General features: G+C 47.5%; 1 long non-coding RNA gene across 1 annotated transcript; it reads left to right on the forward strand.

Annotated features, from left to right (window-relative positions):
* Window positions 1-2,328: 2,328 nt before the first annotated feature.
* On the forward strand, window positions 2,329-3,642 carry LOC121836071. Its single transcript, XR_006077770.1, has 3 exons — window positions 2,329-2,662; window positions 2,804-2,900; window positions 3,387-3,642. It is a non-coding gene; the product is annotated as an uncharacterized LOC121836071 (long non-coding RNA).
* Window positions 3,643-15,351: the final 11,709 nt, after the last annotated feature.

A 15,351-nucleotide genomic window follows, 5' to 3' on the forward strand; every position in this document is an offset into this window, starting at 1 on the left:
ACACGCGCGCTCCGAACACTCGGGCTGACGGCGTCGGAAGCAAAAACAAATAATAAAAAAACACACCCCCGCCGGAGCAGCCGCAACATGCACACTATTTACCGCGGCCTTAAAGGGGTATTCAGACGAGGGAGAAATCCCGGGGATGTCTCCACGGCACACGCATCCCGCGACGAAAACGTCAGGCTTTGCGATGTGCAAAAGCCTCGCGTTTTCGTCTCGTGATGCGCGCGTGCCGGGGAGAAATCCCCTGGATTTCTCCCTCGTGTGAATACCCCCACACTAGCGAGAAAACGCGCGTGGCACGCCGATCGCGGGAAGACGCGTCCCGCATCCTGAAGACCACACTAGATAGCCGCCGCGAATGTCACGTGACAGCACAGGAGGCCTCGCGCACTCTTGAAGCATTCGAGCGAACGCATGATTTCCTCCAAGATCTCGAGGATTCTCGAAACAATCGAGCGGGCGAGGGACGCTTTTGCTCGCCGAAGATCGAGTCATGACAGGTGCAGATGAGCTCGTAATTACGGCCAACGCAATCATTCTTGTGTGCTCCCTACTTCTCCGTCGTCGGCGCTTCCAAAAAGCTAAGAAACGTAGATGGTGGGTTCGACCGAGCTGGCGCTACCGAAATCTGCAAGGACAGGCCAGTGCTTTGCTGCCTCTCCTGCGCGCCACAGACGAAATTTACTTTCGAAAGTGAGTAACTACAGCCATTCTCTACCTTAAAAGTGTTCACCATATACAATGGTAAACGGATGTTTTTTTTATCGCTTTTTGGTCTCCAGCTTCCTGCGAATGGCACCCAGCACATTTGATTCCTTGCTGCAACTCATCCGTCCAGCGATCGAACGTAAAATGGCGCCGTTCCGCGACCCGATATCAGCACACGACCGGCTTGTTATCACCGTCAGGTAAAGGGGGGGGGGGGGGGGGGGGGGCGGCGGCGGCGGCGGGCCGGGGCCGGGGGGGGGGGGGGGGGGGGGGGGGGGGGGAGAAGGGGGAGGGAGATTGACATTACGGAGTTAGCATATCGCTATCTTGATGTTATAATGAATTTTCCGAGTGAGACAGCAGTCTTGCGGAGAATTAAAAGCAACTGCGAGGTGCGCTAAGCGAGCGTTGTATGAAAAAACACGCGCGTATTACCAAGACACCTCTTCTTTTGTGATTCCAGATTCTTTGCAAATGGGGACACATTCCGTAGTTCGTTTTTTGATATTTTGGTGGGCCGATCAACAGCGGCTGGGATTGTGAAGGAAACATGTGCTGCAGTGTCGAACATTCTGCAGCCCATCTACGTTAGATTTCCACAGGGCCCAACCGAATGGAAAAAAGTTAGGGACTGTACCTGTTAGGTCACACTATGCCATGCTCACTTCCCACTGTTTTTATGACCACCATTATTTCAGATTGCAGCAGAGATAGATTTACTCTGGAATTTCCCTAATCGTATTGGTTGCATTGATGGAAAACATGTCAAGATTGAATGCCCCAGCAACTCAGGTGCAAGAAACCTGAACTATAAGATGACATTTAGTACAGTTCTTATGGCAGTATCTGATGCACGCTACAGGTAGGATTCATTTGATTAATTATTTAAATAAGTGTTTGTAATAGCATGGCATGTTGGTTATGAGTGCAAAGAAAGCTACCGCTACTAAGAAAACAAGGATACTGCAAGTTTGTACTTTATATTGCATCATATTGAATGTATCGACTTCTATCTGCTGTTTTATTTCAGCTTCACGTATGTTGACATCGGTCATTATGGCGGAGAGTGATGGAGGTTTTTTTTCAAGGATGCCACTTTTCGGGGTTCTACCTGACAGCGGATATGGCATCCCTCCTCCAGCAAATGTGGGCTCTGCTGGCCCGATCCCCTACTTAATGGTAGGGGATGAGGCGTTTCCGCTGAAGCCCTTTCTCATGAGGCCATATCCTGGGCGCGGCAAGTCTTGCTATTGATTTTCGTATACTATAGCTCACATTATTTCTTTGTAAAAGAAAACAGCATTGTGCTTTCTTTTTATTTAGAAATTATTGAATACTCATTTCGCACGTCATGAAATTAGTTATTTATGGAAGTGTACTTTGCAGGAAATGCCATTATTTTATTCTGTTAGCAGATGCATTCGTCTGTGCAGACTCTGTCAGTTTTAACCGAAAAACACGAGCGCGCAGCCTGCCATAATTGGCACAGTATTGCTCGATAGTCAGCTTAATCAGAGACAATGTTACGCACGCGGTTTGTGGTGGTTAATACTGACGTCTCAATTTTGCATATTTCTTCAGAGCTCCAAAGGTGCAGAAACAGTGAACCTGACCGGGAAGAGTATCTGAAAATGGCCACCTTTAATTACCGGCTGAGCCGTGCCAGACGGCTCATAGAAAATGCATTTGGGATCATGGCCAGCAGGTGGCGAATTCTATGAAGAGCATTTCGGGCCTCGGAAGAAACAACAAAAAATATTGTGAAGGCGTGCGTGGCTTTGTACAACTTTCTGCTCAAGAATTCTGGCATGTCAAGGTCAGCGTACAATCCTCCGGGCTATGTGGACAGCGAGGACTGGCAGGGAAATCTCACAGATGGGTCATGGAGAAATGACGACAGGGGGCTGCCGTTGAGGGACATGGCGGGCCTGGGGTCCCACTCTCCCGGGTAATTATTCCAGCAGATGGGCCGCGGGGATAAAAAAGTGATATTTAGGTTTGCAATTTCCCACTTGCGTGCATTACCGAAAATGCTATGCCTGCTGACTTTTCATTCCATTGACAGACATTGTGTAATCTTGTATTTCAGGACTGCTTTGGCAGTACGGAACCGACTGGCCACATACTTCCTCAACGATGGAAAGGTCCCGTGGCAAGAAAGAATCGTAACTCGAGCGGGACAGCAGGTAATGACCGATCATCACAGTAACTAATTTTTCAACGAAATATTGATGTCTTCTCTGGAGGATGCTAACATCAAGTATAGAAACAGTACACGATGAAATTTGTAAGTAACGTGCTTACTTAATTTGTAGTATAGATCTACAAGGCTAAAATCTTAGATAAATAACACGAACAATGACGTTTCGGTTGAGCATTCATTCCAACATCTTCATCTCGGCCTCATACAGCAGTTGGTTAATCTTATGCATTACTTCACATCTTAGCTTTTGTGAAAGCAATGCCAGTATGGATTCAATCCATTGTGCCCCCGCCGTACAGTCGTTTTTAATGACAGGCGTGTCGGTCTTGTGCGAGATGGCGTTCAATGTGGCCGAGCAGCTGCGGAGGACGCTCCGCACAGAGTCCTCGAAGCTATCCTGGCCCCGTTGCTTCTTTTTTCTGGAAAACAGTCCAGACGTTGATTTTCACGCAATTGTCTTTTTTCATAGGAAACAACGCAAGTACCGGGATGATGGCACTTGGTCAGCTGGCCTCTTGGCTGATCTGGGCAAACCAAAGGAAGCAAATCAGCCAGGACGTACAAGAATATTGAAGACATGATTTTCTTACCGTGAAGGACCTACATCGCCTCCCCTTGCCTGGGTGTTCATGGATGCTGCAAAATAAAGGCAGTCTGTGAATTTGTGCTTCAGTATTGTAAGAGGAGTATGCAGTGCATCTTGCAGCACCAATAAAGGATTGAGACCGCACGCCTTGGGCTGTTTTCCTCCGATAGCAAGAGAGCAGGGCCATTGGAGTAGCTGGATTATTTATTGCAAATGTACGGCGTTTCACTCATGGCACAGGCCATGCCACAGGAAAGAGGTTACGACAAAGCAATATAAAGTATGCTTACATTGCTTCAAAAACAACCTTAGCAGGTCTCAGGGGACAGCTGTGCGTAGAAATTTTGTTAAAGTTAGTAGCACATTTTTATTGTGCTGTGACCACAGGTAATGTAAACACGAGTGGTGTCTACCTTTCTGCAAGGTCAAGACTTGCTGCAGTCGAACTGGATGTGGAGGGCTGCTCTGTGTCCCTGCATAGCAGTAGTTATAAGCCTTGCTTAACAAAAACGCTGGGGCAGTGAAATTCGTAAGTTTATAAAATATTTTTCTAGGGTAAAACGTAGCAGACAGGAAAAGAAAAATGCAGCATCATACCTATCGTCCTCAACCCGCAAGTTTGTGGCGTTCCTTAATAAAACGAAAAATGTACCCTCTCAATTTAGACGCAATCATTTCACACGCTCACATGAGCACCATAGTTACACATTACCTTTCAGCGTAGTGCGGCGTGTATTTAAAGGGCAACTCCGCTCAATTCCGAAAAATTTAGGCTTATATGTGATTCAAATTCACAAAGCACTATTAAACAACTCTACGTCTTCGTACTCGCGAAGTGTGGAATATTATTTGTGTAATCCTAATTTAAACATCAGCTGATACCGAAACCCAAACTTCGGTTGCGTCAGGCAACATTGGTCTCGGGGCGTCAGAGTCATGGCCACTTCACGTCGAACCACGTGGTCTCGTGACGTTCGGGAGGGAGCGAGAAACAGGACACGCGACGCGGGCAGATCGTTTCGCAAGGCGCGGACGGTGATGGCCCGGGGGTGAGGGGGAAGGGGAGAAGATGAAAGAGGAGAAGGGGAGCGGAGAAACAGACCGATCAGCGCGCAGGGCAGCGCAAACTAGCGCATCCGCGTTACGGTGATCACGTGAACGCCCTGTCAGCCAACACCGGGAGGATAAACTCATGACGTCATCGTTAAATTTTTTTCTCAGAAGTAAAAACAAACAAAACGTGAGAATGATGTAGTCATGCCTCTGACGTAGTGGCTCATTGTCGGCTGCTCCAACTCCATGGCATTGACTGCGCTGATGATTGCGCCTCGCGGCGCACGCTAGAGTTGGCAGATTTCGGCGACTTGGCTCGCTTGAAGGTTTGCTGGCCAGTTTATTACATATATAGACGGAATTAGATCGTAATATTTGACATGGGGTCTTCCTATATGATACTGAAGAGGGCTACATAGTTTTCTAAATATCAAAATGAAGCGGAGTTTCCTTTTAAGAACGTCGTTGATCACTTCAAATAAAATCCACTTTGTTTTTACTTTGCCGACATTTCCGCTGGGAGCCGCTCCTCGATTTTTCCACACCGGAAACAATCTTCAACCAGCGGTCCCTGACATTCTTAAATTTGGCCGCGGCTGCTTCTTCTGCATGATATATGCTTCCATTAGAAATTTAGAGACGGTTTACTGCATTGTTGAGACAAGACTGCGCAAAGCAAGCCCGGGAAGCTTGCTGTGCCCGCAAAAGAGAGTCGATGCACGGCTGTCATAACTAAGCTAGGCGCCTAGATGTCCTTCTGTTTAGGGTGATGCCATCGTTTGTAGTACCCGATGCCGACAGCACGAGTTCACAGGGAAAATACAAAGAAATCACCGGTAGCAAAAAGTCGCCGTAGCACAGTCAGCGCCACGAGTGCGTGCAGAGACACGCCCTTTCACGCGCTTAAAAACAAAAAAATACAAACAAGCGTTCGGAACAAAATGGCCAGATGTCATCACCCCAAGCAAAGCGCACGTGAAGGCCCCCTAAACTAAGCCACCTTCATATCAGGTGCTGAGCCCAACGGACACCTGTGCTTATTTCTTCGAAAGTTGCTTCGGAACCCATTACGGGAACCCCTGCGCTAACATCACGGAGTCAAAGTTTATTTAACATCACCAAGTACAAAGTACTAAACAAATGATGCAAGGAGCTCTGACAAAAAGCCAGAAAAGATTTGAACATCACGGAGTCGGCGCGCGAGGCGTTCACACAACTCGAGTGACAATGAACGTGCGACAAGGGTCGCGAAAAAACTCACCGGTGAGACCGAAATCCTCGCCGATAATCGCACATCGGTTCAGCTTCGCCGCTTTTTTGCTTGAACTCCGGGTGTTTTTTTATCGTATAGAAACGGGTACATCCGTACTGTTTCAATAAAGCGCTCAATCGTCCTCGTGTTGTTTTCTAGGCTCATGGCAGAAAGAATGTTCGCTGGCTCGCCTGGACTCGCTACTACTCGGCGGCTCAACTTTCTCGCGAAAGCGTTGCCATGGCATCCCACGTGACTAGATGTGACGCCTCTGATTGGCGCGTCTGTACCAGCGGCACGCGGCATACCACAAGAAATAGTGCAGGGAGCCATTACCTCGCGGCAGGAAAATCTTCCCGCTCAACCGATTTTGCGGAACGGGTTTTCAACGCGATCGGCGCGCCGCGCGCGTTTTCTCGCTAGTGTGGGCGGCCCTTATCTCAGCGCTGTCGCAACTTGCGGCCGAGAGTTTTATAGCCTTTGACACCTGATCCTTACGTTTAGACCCTCAGTCACTATCTAATGCGCTTCTGATGAGCCAAAAACGGTGAATATTTGACGCACATCTCCGAGAGATTCGGGAGTAAAAAGTAGTAAGTAGAGACAGCAAATGCAATTGCGGAAAAACTATACTTGTCTTTACCTCCAGGACTTCCGTTGCAAATAAAAAACAGGACGAGACGGACCTCTTTTGCGTGGAGGAACTTTAAATAATAAATAATTTGTACACTCTCGTGGAATGTAAGCAGGCCCAATCTATTTCATGCCGTGGTCTCCATCGTTTCATAGGCCACACATGAAGTCGGTCAGCTGCTCTAGATGAGGGTCTAGTAGTCTATACAATTTTCGCAGAGTGCATATTACAGCTTGGAGCGTTTCCTCGAGGGCACGTATCCATCTGATTTTTCGTTTCTGTCCGTGACCGTCTTTGCATGGTTAATCAGATGTGTTCTGAGAAACCGTTGCCGAAACAACAACCTACGAAGCTCGAACACCAGCGCAAAACAGCTCGAAGGGACTCTCCGAGTGGGGTGAAGGGGGTGAGGTGGTTGCGCCTCTGGCGGCAAGCAAGTGAACTGCATACGGAGAAAAAAAAAATGCCATTGACTCCCGGGCGATTGCAAAGGCCGTAAGAAGAGAAAGAGAGCGCGCGCTTCCAGTCCGGCCTGGTTTTGCGAAGGAGAGAGGTAACGAAGTGGTGCGCTGTTGTCTTTTACATTTCTGAATGCACACCACGTTTCTGGTCCTTAACTATCCCGTGCTAGTTTTGGCTTGCCATACTAAAGGATGGACAGTCACTAAAATTTGAATCCACTGGCATAACATTTTGTGTCATTGCCCTTTTAAAATTTGACATCTGTTGGTTCTCCCAATCAACTTTAACTCGTATCATACTTTGGTCTCTGGAATATATGTAAGATACAGTGTGCATTTAAAAATGTCATGTCGGAGCCATTCATGATCCGATTTCTGAGGTTCGTTGGCACCGCCGATTTCTTGTCAAGTGAGCTTAGTCGGATGGCAATATCCGCTGCTACTTGCGGAAGCACATATTTTGCCGGATCAAGCTTCTCCAGTTGCACATGTGCCGAGAACATGGGTGACAACTTAGGGCTGAATATTTAGGGTTTAAGAAAAGTTAGGCACCAAATATAGTTTCTGTTTAATCTAGCATGTATTGGCACATAGCTTGTGCAACTCTCACGGTAAATGAAACAGCCTTGTCCCCTGTGTTAATTTCAGTGCATGATAGACACAGTGGATGGCCTTCATTGGAATTGTGTTTCTAGCTGGATGGCTTTAATTTTTAATCCTACAGAGAGAACAGTTCTCTCATCCTAGTCAAGGCTGAAATCAAGTTTGGCATTATAGACCTGAAAACATTGCAAAGGACAAGCATATATGATTTATGTATATATGATCAACAAACATGCAGTTTCTGATGCTCGTAAGAAAAGTTTGGTTCACATGTATCTTTCTATATTCTTTGAACAACACTTTAGAAAAATAAAGAGCACTACTTCGATTAAAGCACCGCACGTGGACATCTATGGGCATCCACAGTGATGTGTCTTGTAAGCTCTGCAGTGCACCTCTCACTCCGTGGCAAATGATTTGTAACGCAAAAGCATTTTTCTAATTTCCTTGCAAGTGTATTATGGTAAGACTTATGCTTCCCATGCTCTCCCACTGTTTTGCAGCCACTCATTACTGCTACGTTACACAGCCGACAGTTTGATTCTTACAAACATTTAACTAGATTATACTCCACACCAGAATGGGCCGCAAAAATCAGCGACTCGACGTAAAATCTGTCCTGTACTAAAATGTGCTCTTTACTAAAATGTGTCCTTTACTGGTTAGGTTTTCCATTAAAATTGAAACCTCCGCTTCGAGTATAAAAAAAAACGGACAGCACTTTCTGTTTAAACCCAAAGTAGTGCAAATGCGATAGCATGGACATCGTATTTCATCAGATTCTACGCATGGGTGGAAGGTAACTGGTGTATATGCACCGCTATGACAACAAGTGGTTGTGCAACAGATGGTCCTTTCGCATGTGGTTGCACAACAGCTGCTTGTCCAACAGGTGGTGGTACACCACGTGGTTAGGTGGTGGTCCAAGAAGTGGCTATGCAAGGTGGTTTTATGACATGTGGTTGTTCAGTAGATCGTTGTGCAACCCAATAGTGGTTGCACAAGAGGTGGATGTGCAGCAGGTCGTTGCGCAAGAGGTGGTTTTTTTAGTAGGTACGCGGCCACGGACATACGGTCGCAAAAAGGTTGGGGAAGGAGGGCAAGCCCCATAACGTTACCGGGTTGAGTACGATGCATTGTAGAAAGTCCGAATTTTTTTTCCCACAGGGAGCTGAGTCTTGGAATTTTTAGGGGAAGATGTAGCCAATAAAGGACATTTGAGGAAACTTGCAACTTCATACGTGAAGTCGTTGATTTTTCCGGCTCATTTTAGGCACTATGTACGTTTATCTTGGGGCACCTGGTTCACATAGAACGTGCAAAACTATGATAACAATTTTACGTGGACGCAAAAATATTATCATACATTATGTTTGTACGCACCTGAATCAGAACATTCTGCAGGCCCGAAACGATTTCAGGGAACTTGATGAGGAAAGCATATCTCACATCAGTTCCGCTTGCATCTGTAGGCAATCTCAAAGGGCGACAGAACATTTCGTAACACCCTACACACCGTAACATGCTGTTTTCTAAAAATTGTGACTGAATACTAAGCCACATTGGGATGTCAAATGTCGCGCGGTTTAACTAAGCTCGGAACTTATGACTCACGTCTCCAAGCGCACCGACAAGAATGGCACGAGTTTGCAAAAATCGTGTTTGCGAAGAACAAGCGTAATACGCTAATACTAGCACATATTTTTTGTTTCGTTTTTCTTTCTTCAACTTCGTTCCTATTGTTTAGTTAATTACTGTTTCGTTATATAATCTTAGTGTCACAGGCTTCCCTGTTTCGAAAAACTTAAATGACAGAGGCGCTAATAGCCATTGGGAAACTTATTTGCGCCGATCAAAAACATGTATTGACATTTTAACACGTTATCTTGGTTAAAATGCGTTAAATTACGAACTCACGAAGCCCTATTTCGACCGGCGCCTAACTGCGCTAGCAGTCAGTTCTTGTTTTGTTTGCGGCTTCGCTGGCGCGCCTCGAACTGTGGTACATAATCTGAATGATGCCGATCATATATAGCGGTTTCTTTTGCAATGAATATTGGAAAACCATATGTGTTCTATTTAGAGTGGAGTTGGTAAAACGAAACTATACCCTGTCTCACTAAAACCGTGCAGTGGACGCAAAGGCAGCGTCGGGGAAAGGGCAAGCACTAGGAAGCCTATAGAGTGAAGAAGAAACACCACTTCCTGCCTTTACCCTCCTTTCCTTCCCTCCTCTCTAGTGCTTCCGGCTTTCTCCCTCCCCCAGCGCTGCCCTTCCATCTACTGCGCAGTGCTAGTGAGACGGAAATAATGTGCGTCGCGCTCAATTCGTCCCGTGGTATTCGTGGTACAACCGAAACCGGTCAGTGCATCGAGTCTCCGCCAAGAGTAGTGTGACAGAAAAAAAAAAGACACATTCTTTACCAAGTTTTTTGTGCAACATGTTTATTTGTCTGGGAAAAAGGGATTTTGCTTCGGACTCCATCAGCTCAATGGAAAAGATGCAAGGTCAGTGACTGGTGCGTGAAACGGCATGATGCCTTGACTTTTGCATCATCGGCACGTTCACCGAGGGGGAAAACAAGAGGCGGACGCAATGCCTCGGTATCTCATGGACTGCCCAAGATGCGTATACACGGCGATGTCGATCAAAAACGTCGCCAACCACATTGCTAAGCACGGCTGCGAGACGAACTTTCGGGTGGTTTGTGGGATCGGTGGCTGTGCCGTATCTTTTATACTTTATGGATTGTTGCGGATAGTTTCACGAATTCCTCGGTTGACTAGCTCGTATACCACAAATGACTTGAGCCAGGGCGAGGGGTTGACGGTTTTTGGAAACTCGACACCAGGACGGGGAGTTTTTCGGAGAGTGTTTAGTCTACGTGGTCGGCGTAGTGTTTTATGACCAGGAGAGAGAGAAACGGGGGATCTTTGGGTGGCCGGGGTGTGGCTCGGTTTTTTTTTGTGTTGGGTCCTCCTAAAGGAAGGACGCGGCTAACGCATATTCTGCTCGAAATTGTCTTTATAACAATGTAACTTTCAGTGTGTACTTTTAATAAACAGTTGTTTAGTTGAGATCGTCCAATCTGGTTCTACGCCAGAATTTGGTGCCGAAACCCGGGAAGATAAAGAAAGTTGGGTTAACAAGGCCATTATACCTGAAAGTACGACGAGCAGCGAGGAGGACCCAGAACACTCGCTTGGTCAACGAGCTAAGAGCATCTTTGGCATTCCCTCAACCAGACGTTGATGCTCTAAGCGTGCTCTACCAAAGACTGAAACTGAGCAACACCGAGCTCGCAAAGCTAAATGAAGAATTAGAGCCTTTGGTGCCTGCCGAGGTGCTCAGTGTTCAGTGCGACGCCGCGATGGAATAAGGAGTATTCACTGGGCGCCATATTTGTGGGTGATGTCTAGAGCGCATGCTCTGAACGAGCCCACATTACTAGGCTGCTAAGACCGGCAATCTTGAAAGTGCTAAATGCACGTTACAAAAGAACTGTGGAAGCTCGCCATCAGCACGCGCTCAGCAGTCGTGCACACAGCTATGGCCGCCAGTGAATACTTCCTATACGAGGACACTGCGATCGCCTCACTGGCGCAGTTGGAACTTAAGATCGACCAAGTGAAAAACGGCCCCACGGCGTCGTGCTCAGACGACTCGCTGCATCGGATGGGAGGCACCGGAAGGGGTACCAGACTGCCTAAGCTGCAAATGATCACCTTAAACGGAGAACTCAGCAAATGGCAGGAATTTGGGGATCAATTCAAAGCGACGGTTCACAATATTCGCAGCTTGTCGAATGTTGACAAATTTAAATATTTGCGATCTCAACTTACCGGAACGGCTGCCTCTGCTCTGTCTGGACTTGTAGCACCTGGGGAAAATCACGTCGATGTGATAGAGCTTCCACAGAAGAGGTCTGGAGATAAAACCGAGATAGAGCAGGAGCACCTGAATAGACTTTGGACGGTACACCAGGTGAGGTCCCCAGACGATGTCGTTAGATTGCGAAGTTACATGATCATTTTTAGACCCACATTCGGGGGTTGACATCACTGGGTGTAAATTCAGCGTCCTACTCGTCGATGATATGCGAGGTTGTCTTGAATGCGATGCCCAGAGACCTAGTTGTAGCTTACCATCGACACAGAAGCTATACCGGCCCAGTAGGAGCTGAGACATGAGAGGGGACGCTAAAAAGGACTTTGGAGTTTCTGTTGGTCAAAGTTGAAAGCAGAGAGCGTAGCGGACACGGTGCGTTTGCTCAGAGAAATAAAGAACTACGCTCAGCTCCTAAAGGAAAGGTCCTCCCAACTTGCATGGGTGACTGCTTGTTTGTAATTCTAGTAGGCACAAGACCGAAGAATGCAAACATCAAGTGGGCCTCAGCGAAAAGATGACACGCTTGTCTAAAGATGGCAGGTGTTTCAAATGCACAACACGAGGTCTCCGCGCAAGAACCTGTCACCGCCAGGTAACTTGCGAAGCCTGCAAAGGCAGGCATACCACAACAATCTGCGACACACGGTATGGAGAAAAGACACCTGAGGTCGGAAGAAACGAAGTGAATAGCACGAGTATTCACACAGCTTTAAAAACAAACGGAAGTTGTGATCACAACGACGATGTGCTTTTACAGACGTTCTGCGGCTGGCTCATGACAAAAAAAAAAAAAAAGTTACATTATAGGTATCATAGATAACGCCGGTCCTAGAACCTTCATCAGAGAAGATGTGTCAAGAAAGCTTAACCTGAAGCTGTTGGGTTAAGTGAATCTGAGTGTTAACGCGTTCGGAAGTGTCCGAGGCCGCGAAAGGCACGAGCTAAGATTGGTTGAAATCGAACTTCAAGGTCAGTACGACAATGAGAAGCACAGGATCGAGGCGATTGAAGTATCGGTCATATGCAGAGACATCGATCGGATACCGATGGACGATGACCTCGTGCAGAAAATCGCGAAAAAAAAAGAAGTATCTAGCGGATGGGCTGGTTTTCTCGGGCGTTCAGACAGAGTGCGGAATCAGCCTTCTAGTTTGAGCAGGTCTGCTTGGAAAGCTGTTATATCATGACGTATGCTGGGATGAAAGCAGCAGGTGTCTATCAGCGTGAAGACAACAATGGGATGGACATTCCAGGGCCCCGTTACCTCGAAAAACCTAAAACGGAACCAAACTACCAGCAGTGTGTGCATGCTCAGAGCCGGTGCAACGGGCGACGATGAAGTAAGCTCGACACTGCGATAGTTCTGGGAACTTGAAAGCCTCGGCATCAAGGACTCAACGACCAACTCTGCTCACTACGAGTCTGTATTACAGGGTTTTGAGGAGACGATCGTCATGGCAGATGGAAGATATGAAGTTGCTCTTCCGTGGAAGTCTCAGAACCTCAGAGATATCTGCAATAACCGAGAGGTGGCAGAGGAGAGACTGAAAGGGCTCTGCCATCGCTTGGCTTGAGGAGAAGAACTTCGATCTTCTGAAGTACGACGCTGCTATGGGACAATACCTAAACGACGGACACGCAGAGAAAGTGGTGGAAGAAACCAACGAAAAGGAAAATGTGTACTACATGCCGCACAGAGCTTTCTGAGAAGCTTCAACCACCACAAAGTTGCCAGTGCTTTTCGATGCGTCTTCGCACACTCAGGAGAACTCTCGCTAAACGACCATCTGGAGAACGCACCCAATATGAACAACGACCCGTTGAAGATCCTGGTGAACTTCCGTTTCCACAGGATAGCACTGTACAGCTGACATTCAGAAGGCTTTTCTTCAAACCAGCGTGAGACCTGAGGACAGATGCTCTTCGTTTTCTGTGGTTTGACAGCCCTCCCGTTCTTGGAGAAGCATTGCCTTTAATTCAAGAGTTTAGAATGATAAGAGTTTCTTTCGGGTCAACTGCTAGCCCTTTTTTCTTGACGGCGACATTGCAGCTTCACCTGCGTTCAGTCGAGGGAGAGGCCGAGCCAACAACAATGCACCTTGAAAAGTGATTTTATGTTGACGACCTGATTGTGGGTGTCTCATCATACGAAGAGGCACAGAAACTCTACGATGACGCAATGGAAATACTTATCAAGGTAGGAATGATGCTTCAAAAGGGGTCGACGAGCTCAAGAGAACTCAAGTGTCATATTGAAAAGACATTGGACGAAATGTCCACGTGTGCTGAATGGTCAGGTCTGACAAAGGTACTGGGAATCCTCTGGGGTACTGAACATGACAATCTGGAGGTGAACTTAAGTCACTGTTAGACTTCGGCAAAGAAAGAATGAATACGAAGAGGTTCGTTCCTCAGACCACGTCGAGGCTCTTCGACCCTTTGAGACTGCTCTCTCCATACAGCATCCGGGCCAAAATTTTGTTTCAGCATATTTGGGAGAGATGAATTGACTTGGACACCTCAATGCCAAATTATTTGCGTGAGGATTGGCTTACATGGTGCGTCGAGCTTGCCGATCTTGGCTCTCTCTCAGTCGACAATTGCTTCTTGAGGGCAGAGGGAGCAGTTAAGTCCAGACAACTTTACGTTTTCATGGACGCAAACACTCAGGCGTGCGAAGCGGTGGCCTACATGCGAGTCAAGGACACTAGCGAAAACACCAGCGTACGACTTGCGATGTCCAAGGCACGTGTTGCACCTTTGAAGAAAAAGACCCTGCCACGTCTCGAGCTCCTAGGCGCTTTTGTCGCATCAAGGTTGATGGCTTTTTTGATTGAGACGTTGGATTTGCCCGATTTCGAATGCCACCTTTGGACAGATTCCACCATCACCCCCAATGGATTCAGTTCAGGCATTGACAAGCAAATGGAAGCCATTTGTGTTCAATAGGGTTGTGGAGATCCAGAACAACACCTGGCGACCTCGCAGACATGCTCGCCCGAGGAGTACCCGCCTCCAACCTGACCCGTTCCAAGATGTGGTGGCAGGGCACGCAGTGGTTGTCACATGATTCAGATTCCTAGCCTCAAAGAAGAGATACAAGCGACGAGGTTCCAGATGCTGACGCAGAGCTGAGAGGCAAAAGCACAGTGCTTCACATCAAAACAGCCATACAAGAGCCTCTCCTCGTCCTTGCAGACTAAAGCAGATGGCTCAAGGCAATGAGGGCCGTGGATCAAACGATTCAATAAAAACTCACAAGGCCTGGGTCTGAGAGTCAGCGGCTTTTTGTCCTCCAATGAATTGGAGGAGGCAGAGAGATACCGGACTCAGCCCATTCAGGAACAAAGCTACAGCGAAGAAAAAGCAAGCATCGTCGCAGGTGACCGCCTGCGGTCGAGCTTTTGTATCCGGGACCTGCACCCGCTCTTGGATGAAGATGGTGTCATCCGGATTGAGACCCGGCTGCAGAATGTCTCGGCATCCGACGAGACCAAGTTTCCGGTGGTACTTCCGGGAGACAATCGTTTCACGGAGCTCCTCTTTCAGAACACGTATGTTCGCATTCTGCATGGCGGTGTGAGAGCTACTCGGTGTGAACTGCGAGAGCACTACTGGGGTGTGAGAGGGCGACAGAGTGTAAAATGAGTGATCGGACGCTGTAAGATGTGTCTTCAACTCAAGCTCGAGCCCATGACCGTCCCGATGGCACCTCCGCCTGAAGACCGCGTAGCAAATGCAGAACCGTTTGAGGTCTGTGGCGTGAACTTTGCTGGACTGACGTTCGTGAAATCCGGAACCAACAGAGTCGAGGCATATAATCTTGAATTCACGTGCGCTGTTGCGCGAGCGACACAGTTGGAGCTTGTCGTGGATATGCCTACAGATGCCTTTCTAATGGCTTTTTCGAAGGCCTGGTCTCAAGGCGTGGGTCGCGCGAATAACGTGTTAAGATA

The sequence above is a fragment of the Ixodes scapularis genome, unplaced genomic scaffold (genome assembly GCF_016920785.2).
Source record: "Ixodes scapularis isolate PalLabHiFi unplaced genomic scaffold, ASM1692078v2 PGA_scaffold1__304_contigs__length_218370807, whole genome shotgun sequence".
NCBI lineage: Eukaryota > Metazoa > Arthropoda > Arachnida > Ixodida > Ixodidae > Ixodes > Ixodes scapularis.